The sequence below is a fragment of the Pangasianodon hypophthalmus genome, chromosome 22 (genome assembly GCF_027358585.1).
Source record: "Pangasianodon hypophthalmus isolate fPanHyp1 chromosome 22, fPanHyp1.pri, whole genome shotgun sequence".
Lineage (NCBI taxonomy): Eukaryota > Metazoa > Chordata > Actinopteri > Siluriformes > Pangasiidae > Pangasianodon > Pangasianodon hypophthalmus.
In genome coordinates this window covers 19,580,020-19,589,848 of record NC_069731.1, presented here as the reverse complement: position 1 = coordinate 19,589,848, position 9,829 = coordinate 19,580,020, and positions in this window count along the sequence as shown.

The window sequence follows — 9,829 nt, the reverse complement described above, 5'->3', positions numbered from 1 at the left end:
ACAACATTGGATAAAAATAAATAATCACATGCATGTCAGTTGATTTCTGTCTTTCTTTCTTTCTTTCTTTCTTTCTTTCAAGTTCTAAAAAACTTGTTTTTTGCAGACAGGGATCCCATTCATTGTTTAAAAAAACAAACAAACTTTATAATAGCAAATTTACTCTGGAATTTATTTTTAAAAATTAATTCAATTATTTCTTGCTAAAGAACTACACAAAGGATTTTTTTTGTATTTTAAAACCATTTTTATTGTATTTTAATATAACTTTTCATTTTATTTATTCAATTTTCAGAAAAAAGGGACAAATTTTGTGGAAACTAAAGAAATATTCAAATATTAGGAATATTAAGAAAATATGTACTATCACATTTATTAGATCCATTAGAGCTTTTTAATTTCAGAAATTCCCATCCAAAGAACAAACCACTGTTCTCTGATTTAAAATCAATCCCATTAAATGCTTTTTTTTTTGCACAAATGGAGTTTCTGAGCAGTATATTAGTCGTAAAGTGTAGATTAAATCGATAGAATGTACAATAAGATGGGAATTAGACTGATGAATATGTTCAGTGTAAGTATGAAAAGATGCAATAAAAATGGCAAAATTATATACGTACAGTGACATACATTGACATTCACATTCAAAAAGTATTCACACTCGACGTTCTAGTTCATACTAAAGGTGTTCAGTGGTGTTGAGGTGGAATTCCTTCACACCAAACTCATCAAATCATGTCTTTATGGACATTGTAAAATGTCTTTGTATGCTGTAGCGTTAACATTAACATTCCCCTTCACTGGAACTGAGGGTCCTACACCCTGAAAAACATCCCCAGACCGTTATTCCTCCTCCACCACACTTTACTGTTGGCCCTCTGCATTCCTGTAGGTAGCGTTCTCCTGGCATCCGCCAAACCCAGCGTCATCCGTCAGACTGCCTGATAGTGACGCGTGATTCATCACTCCAGAGAACATGTTTCCACTGCTCCAGAGTCCAGTGTCAGCGCTTTACACCACTCCATCCCACGCTTGGCATTACACTCAGTAATCTTAAGCTTGCGTGTAGCTGCTCAGCCATGGAAACCCATTTCATGAAGCTCTGGATGCACAGGTCCTGTGCTGATGTTGTTCTAGAGGCAATTTGGAACTCTGTAGTGACTGATGCAACAGAGATGCCACGCGTTTCAGCGCTCGGAGTCCCGCTCTGTGAGTTTGCATGGTCTAGTGCTTTGTGGCTGAGCTGCTGTTGCTTATAAAAGGTGGCACGATGGTGGCATCCTACGACAGTGCCATGTTTAAAGACACCGAGCTCCTCAGTACAACTCATTCTACTGCTGGTGTTTGTGTGTGGAGATCGCAATGCCATGTGCATGATTTTATGCACCTGTAAGCAATAGTAGTGGCTGAAACACCTGAACTCCATCATTAGGAGGGTATAGTGTGTATAGTGTATGTTCTCTAACAAACTCTGGGTTCTTCTAAAAGATGGAAACTGATTTCAGTCTAATTTAGAAGGTGAATACTTATGCAGTCATAACCTTAAAGTTTTTTAATCTGTAAATAATTTTGCACATTCTTATGTTATGTTTCACACATTTTTCACATTTTAAATTGTCCCATGTTAAATTTTTTCATTTATTTTCACACATGATCTTTTTACACATGATTAATTTATTTTCACTTTTTAAATTTTTTTTTTACATGATCTTTACCTCTGATCTTTTTACACCTTATATATTATTTGCACTTTTTAAAAAACAAAATAATTTTTTTCCACTTTATTTTGTACACGAATTCATTTATTTTCACATTATTTTACACATTCATTTCATTTCATGTGTTTTTTTTTACATGATTAATTTTCACATGTGATGTTAGTACGTTACATTTATTTTAACTTTTTTTTACATGATTTTTTTTTTCACAAGACTTTTTTTTTTCCATAAGATTTTCACAAGAAAATCTTCTCAAAATACTTTCTTTATCTTTCTTTATCTCTCAGACGAGTCCTTGGAAAAGGGAGAAGTAAATTCAGGGATTGTGGATAGCTTTGAGAGCATATTGCAAAAACTGTGCAAAATCTTATCAGATGACTTACATCTTTAATTGATTTCTGTCCTAACAGTGGAACCTGATGGTGGTTTTCCCACTGAGCAGCGCGCAGCATGGGACGGCTCTGTAACAATCCCTAACCAAATCCTAAATAATCCTAATCCAAAATACTATCTGAATCCTGATTGATTGTGTGAGTCAGATTATCATCCTGGGTGTGGAGTTGTTTCAGAGCCATACCACGCTGCGCCGCATGCATGATGTATTTAACTCTGGTCTTCAAAAAAGTCACAGTTTATGGATGGAACATGTTTGGTCATTTCGTTCTGGACTCTGCTCTCCTGATCAAGAGGTACAGAAGAACCTAAAGTAGAATTTTGTTCTTTGTCACATGATGCAGATTTTGCTGCCGGCATTTTAGGTTTTGTTGGAAAAGCCCTGATCTTTAAAATGGAAAACATTCTTTTTTTCTTCAGTGCTTTGAGGTCTTCCTTTGACGCATCACTTGTCGCTGGTTTGGGTTGTTTCTTGGAGCCACGCAGTATTGCTTTGTATGCAGTGGGTGTTTCTGCAGCTTCTTCAAGGTTGGATGTTTTGGATGAAGTCAGAGGCTCATCAAGGCTGCTTGTGCTTCTGGACATACCTGATCCCTTTTCCATGCTATGCTTCTGGTGAGATTGGTCAGGGATGCCATCTTCCTTATTAAAGTACATGTTTGGTAAAGAGCGGGCCTTTGTGATAAGATGTGTCCTTCTCCTGGCAGATCCTCTTGGAGAGTCTACAATTTGGACACAACAAAGAACAGTGTGAAAGATTGTAACTGGACAACTCATACTTTGCTAAGGTTTAGTACTTCAGAATTAAATTAATATAAATTTACTTGACGCAAAGTTATATTTTTAAAAGGTTATATAATTGTAAAAACTTACGTAGCATAAGAGGTTTTCCTTACCTGGCTTCTTAGTAGAGGGTGGTGAAGGTATAAGGCTAGCACGTTCCTGGTGTCCAATCAGCTGAAGGTCTTGGGCAGTAACCTTAGATGGAATATTTTCCTTAGAAGGAGTAGCAAAGACTTGCTCAAGATCAACATCTGATTCAGCCACAAGTCGCTCTTCTGCTCCTTCATCAGATCTAGACTTGTGGGCAACATTTTCTGTTGGCTTGTTGACTGGACTCAAGTCAATATCACTTGTGGGCAACCCCTCAAGAAAAGCTGCGTCAGTGGCTGCTTTTTCAAGAGGTTCCTCAAGGTTGCTCACTTGTCCAGGAGTAGCAGTGACCTCCTCAAGAATGTTTTTAGCCACATCAGAGTCAGATGTTTCAATTCCTGAAGTCACAGGGTCATCAAGGTGGCTCATGCTTCCAGAAGCAGCCAAGAAGCCCTCATCCTCGGAAATTCCGGACACTGTCGTAATATCCATCAGTGAAGAAGCCTGGCGTCTCCCAAGGGCAATATCTGATTCATCTTCAGGTATGAACACAGTTTGAGATCTACACATTTTATCGGCACTACCTGTTGGCTCCTGGAGTGGACTCTGGCTGTCATTTGAGTTAATGCTCTGAAGGACACATTCACACACACTATTGAAGACATGACTAGCAAGAGTATTGATCACGCTAGCAGAAAAATCCGTATCAATGCTATCATCTGGGTTCCGAATGTCGCCATTAATTACGGAAGCAAGGATGCTTTCAAAGACATTTTCCACTATTTCTGTGGCACTGTTGCTTGCTGTCGGAGGAATGGGTGATTTGCTTTGAAATCTTTCCATCATTTGGTCTCTAGATTCTATCAGTGTAAAGCCAATCAGAGATGCCATACAGTAACTGAATCCGAGCTTGCTGGTTCGTTCTTCCTGACAACTTCTTGCTGGAGCCTTAGACTGAACTCTGGACTGATTAACAGATTTGTTGGTTGATTGTAGATCCTGGGAGATGTTCTGTACCTTACTCGTTGCCGTACTGAATTTCATGGCATGGTGTTGCGCATGAGTCTGGGACACGGCTTTTGCTATTTTAACATTGATCTCCTCCGTAACACGCTGTGCCAACTGACTCCTGAACGATGCAGAGGTTACGTAATCCAGGACAGCACTGGTAATGTTGGCTCTTATCTTATCCTCAGAGCTGCTGCTGATTTGAGGTTCTACCTCAGTTTTATCCTCAGCAGTCTTACATCCCCTTACCTCTACATTGCTCACGTGTTGATCCGAGTACTTCTTCCTTACAGTTCCCTCCTTGGTGGTCTTACCTCTTATCTCAACCTTATGTTTTAGCCAATAGCTCAAGTCCTGATCCAATCTCTCCCAATCAGCTCCCAATCCGGCTGGCTTCTTAAACTTGCGTTTTTCAGGTACCCTGATGTCAGGCAACTTTTTCTAAAAATCACAAAGCAAAGAAATATATTAGGATAATGCAGATAATCAGTTTCAAACTACATGAGCAAAAATGATATTCATTATAAATTCATTACTGTAATTTCCCATCTGCATATGTTCACTGTGTCTCCTTACATAAATGACCAGTTTCTCACAGTAGCTAAGATCTGAAGTGCCAATGTCGTGTACATAATGATAAATGAACATATTCTCAAGCATATCCTGAGACAAATACATTTTCTGCATACATATTTTTACATCTATTATGAAAGCCCGTAGTCTGGAAATTTGTCCTTCTCAGAGTTTAATCAAATTTGATCATCCACACATTTACTTAAAGGAGCCCAAGTTCAGTACCTGAGGTTTGCTTTCAGATGCTTTCTTTAGTTTTGGTTTCCTAGTGCTCTTTGCAGCAAGTCCTATACACAACACACGCAATTAGCTTTGTACACTAAGAACGGTTGGTTTATAATCATTTTAATCTGATTAAAGGTACTAGTTCCTATCTTACCAGCACTAGGTCCTTGAAAGAGTTCATCTAAGAACTTCATAGCGTCTATTGATCCATTTCTGGCTGTGTGAATAGGAGGTAAGCGTCCTTTCGGGTTTGCCACCACGGCATGGTACATGCTGTATTTCCCAGAGGCCTAAAATGAAAATGAGACTAATTTTGGATTTGTCAAAAACTCAGCCTGTAGAGAATATACAAATCTATTATGATTTGTGGAATTAATAAAATAACTCCAGTGTTTTTGTTAATTTGATGTTCTCTCCTGTAAAGAAAATGTGTAAGAGCTGAGCTCTGAATATAACCCATTATTTCCAAACAAGACTAAATTAATTAATGGTTGTTAAGTTTCCATCAAATCACATCTGTCCTACTTTGCTTTATCCAAGATGGTTCACGCATGGTCTGACACAAAACCTATAAAACTATTACCTAATCTAGCTCTATGGCATACACAATAAAACATATATAATATCCAAATATAACTAATAATATAAAACAAGCATCAAATACTAACATCCTTTAATGATCTGCTTACCGGAACTTTCTCAGGTGTACGTTTACATCCTGCTGTTTGCTGCCCAGGTTCTTGCTGTCTAGGCCTGCTACTCAATCCTGGAGCGCTGGTCTTCGCTGCTCCTTCTCTTTTTCTTTAAAAAGCAAATGCATTCACTCAAATTAAAACATACTTCAGATAAAAGACTTTTCCACACATTTTTACTTTCCAAGCATTCCACTTCTGTTCTCAGGTTGTGTCCTATCATTAGGTCAGAGAGTTTAATAATAAAGCTAAACTGGCGTTCGCTGTTTCTCAGACTCAGCTACTCTGGAAGAAATGAAACACACTGATCATACTGATTCTCCTGTGTGTGAAATGGTGGAATGACTCTACCTGGGCTGTGGCTGCGGTTTACTTCCCATTGCTCCCTGCATCTGTAACATTACAATAAAAACATGAGCACATGATATTTTAGCACTGATTGCTATGCAGTCATGCATTTCAAATAGGAAAGGTGTACGGATGGTGGAGAAAAGAAGCTTCCTCACAGTTTTATGCTGAGGCTTCTCTTTTCTGTTCATGTTTAAAAGTCGTTCCTTCGCTCAGAAGAAAAATCTGTGAAAGGAATCACATAACACACCAATGTCAAGCCAAATAAAGAGACTGTTTCACGGTTTCATTTGCATTTTAAAGACGCGTATGACTTTTTGTTTGAGTTACAGTTAATGATATGAGTAAATGAGCATCATTACTTAAACCAAATCACTACATTTAAATCGCTTCGCAATTACGTTTTTCAAGGTTATGTTATTTTGCCACAGATATCTTTACTGGTTTGGCCTGATCACTCAGCACACTAAGACTTAGTGTAGTAACTTAATTAGTAATTTCCCTCATGGGATCAATAAAGTCTATCTATCTATCTATCTATCTATCTATCTATCTAATTAAAAAAGCAGGCGTGTCCACATTATCAGATAACATTAATAATTTGCTGATCAGATTTCACTTGAGTTGGTGCCATGGCTCAGCACACTGTTAAAACCATACCCAAAACAGAACACTTCTTTATTTAATGATTGATTTAATTAATTGGTTAATTAAAATAAATAAACAGTTATAGAAAGGCAGATGTTAGGAGGAGTTTGGTTAGGAGCTTACCTCTTGTATTCTCTGTCCTTTGAGACTGATGACCACAGAAGCCGAGCACTACTTTTGACTCCTCTGTGACGTCACAGAGGTGTGACGTCGCGTTCCAGCGGAACACGTCACAATCTCCAAAGCACAATGGCTGAAGAGCGTCCGCTACCTGCGCGTCAGGTGTGTGTAGGGATGAAGACATCTTCATATAAAACTTCATATAAAACTCTTTCATTCACTGGTCAGAAATCCGCAGGAATCACATGAGCTCTATATGAATCACCCGAGAAATAAATGATGATAGTTATATAAACAACTGGATTAAAACGCCTTTATGCATCACATCCAGAGTTTTTTTTAATTTATTTTCCACTCATCAGTCCATATCTCCAAAACAGATGGTATTTATACAGCGCAAATAAAATCAAATCAAAAATAAATCACACGGCATGATTGATTCACTTCATGTAGGTGAGTCGATTCAGAGCCGACTCGCTTTCTCACATTGGTTCACTTGCAGTTCATGTATAAAGTGTTGAATTGAAGTGCGTTTGAATGGAAGCCTGGTGTGTTCTCCTCCTCCTGATCTCAGCAATCCCACTCAGGGGTTCACCGAGAGCATCTGAGTGAAGTGGTCTTCCAAGTGATCCGTAGTGAGAAAGTGATTCGAATCGACTCTTCTGCAGGAAATGAATCAAACATGCAGTGTATTTTGGGTTGCAGCGTTTTTTTTTTCCCTGCAGAAATGGCATGCATTCTGAAGATTTGAACCGACCAAACAAACAAACAAACAAACAAACAAACACACACACACACACACACACACACACACACACACACACACAAAGAAACAAGACATTAAACTCTGCATGTGATACATAAAAGGTTTTAAACTAGTTATTTATATAGTCATGTGTTGTAATTTCCTTGTTGTCTGTGCTTGGAAAAGAATTAAAGAATTATTTCACTTTTCCAGTCGCCAAATTTCTGCCCAATGTTTGAGGGATGCTTTTTAAAAATGTGTATTTATTTATTTATTTATTTATTATTTTTTATTTTGTAAAATCAAGATAGAAATATCAATCCACCCCTTTCATCCATCTTGAGATACATCTGATCTAAAGACCTTAATCACAGTGCATTCAAGTGTTGATAGCTAAACAGTAACTAAACTCCCATTCACATGTACCAACAAAGTTATAAACACAGGATGAATATCAGGATCCAGGATTCTGTTTACTTTATAACGTCTATATTTTATAGTAGCCTATATTTATGTTATTCTCTCCACTACTAGATATGAAGGCAATTCTTAATAATTAGTGTTGTTTTGGTACTATATGTAAGTCTGACCTGATGAAACATGCTTCTTCGAGCTCGTTCTTTGGATCTTCTAAGAAATAAAAATCCAGACTGACAAACACAATCACACCACTGACAGTGAAATGTGCTGAGCCAGCAACAAAATTCTACAAATGTTATATTTTATGTGAAGAGGAAGCGCATAAAAACAGGAAATGCATCACACATATCAGTTGTAATATTACTAATTTATGACTGTACTATTTTCATAAGACTGAAGAGGAAAACTCTGTGGATATTTATCACTGATGCAAAACTTCTGCTGTGCCTGATCTTTCATTTCCGTTTAAAAATTAGAAAACGACGAGGAACCGTGATGCTGAAGGAGAAAAAAAAAATAAAGCCAATCATAATAAAACTCTGACGAACAGGAAATGAGCAGCTGGAGTGTCTCAAAAGGACTGAATTGAAAGACCCTGAAAAACGAAATCCCCCAAACGCTTGCCCACGAGGAAAGAAACTGCCACTTGGGATTATTTGTAGAGACTGTTCTGCTCTTCTGGAAGCACCTTGTGCTCTCCTGTAAAAGCCCTGGATCCTGGGAGTACTCTGAGTAATCAGTTCCTTCTTTGTGCCTGCTTGGCCATGTGTCGTCGTACATCACGCTGAGCCTGCTGGAGATGGAACATTTCATGCTCTGACACTCGGATCTGCTGAGCTGTGGATTATAGGAGATGTATGATTGCCCTCTGTCGGTCGACGTACCTGTGAATCTATTAATTACAAATGATGTGAAGAAAGAAAAGAGCTCTGGGTATTCTTACAGCGCTTTTCCACCAAACATTCCACCCCTGATGGAGTACCTGCATCATTTTCCAACCAAGTAACAACCATGTGAAAGTAGGAGGAGTTATCTGATGGAGATAAGTTAAAAGAAATAGTGCTTGAAATAATGTTTATGTTTACATTTCGCATTTCTTTTCTTTCGCATTTCAAGGTGGTATACAACCCATACAAAGCAATGGGTGCCAATACTTTAATCTTACTGAAAATGCAGACAAAGTTGAGTGTGACTTTTGTCAAACAGTATAAAATACAAACAAGTCCTTTATCTTCTGTGACTGAATCTTAAATTACGGTCTGTGGACAGTGGCTTTATGTCATACCCTATGTAGGGAGCAAATGTAGTGAATAGGACGTATCATGACAGTGTCTGACTGAGTTATCTGGATCATGGATACTGTAGCAAATGTAAAATTGAGCTAAATGTTAGCAAAAAAGTTTACGGTGGGTAAATAAATATAAATCTGAGACAATGAATTGTATGATAAAATTGTGTTGCCTCTTAAATCTGTTAGAAATTTTTTTCCTTGTTAAAAAGATTCTAAAAAATTGACACTACACCTGAAGATCACTGTGCCATACTGTTCAGTGAAATAGTCATTCTAGCTAGAGATCTTCCAGATTCTGTTTGGTCAGAAGGTGTTGATTAATTTTCTGTAACAGCAGCTCTGACAGTAGTGCAGGTTTATAATAATGCGCTCGGTCTATGAATGGCGGCCACTCCACATAAAAGGGTTTTAAAAAATTGTTGATATGGTGAAGTTTTCTGTAAAGAGACGTTTACTGAATAGGGGTGTAATGGTCATGATTTGTTGGGATTCACGATACTGGCTTCACGATTCAATACTCAGAATTCTCAGAATTTTGAATGAAGGAAAATTATGAAAATTATTAAAATGTACTACAGGTTCACCATATCTTAAAAAAATTAAACAAATGTATAAATTCTGCCCAAAATTTGATTGAATAAACAAAGTCTCTGACCCGAGGAAAATGATGAGCTCCGAAGCAGAGTCTCTGGCGTCATTTTAACTGGAAGTAGAGCTCCAAAGTCGGATAAAACGCCGAAATTCTGCAGTCTCTTTCTTGGGCTCTGTACAATGC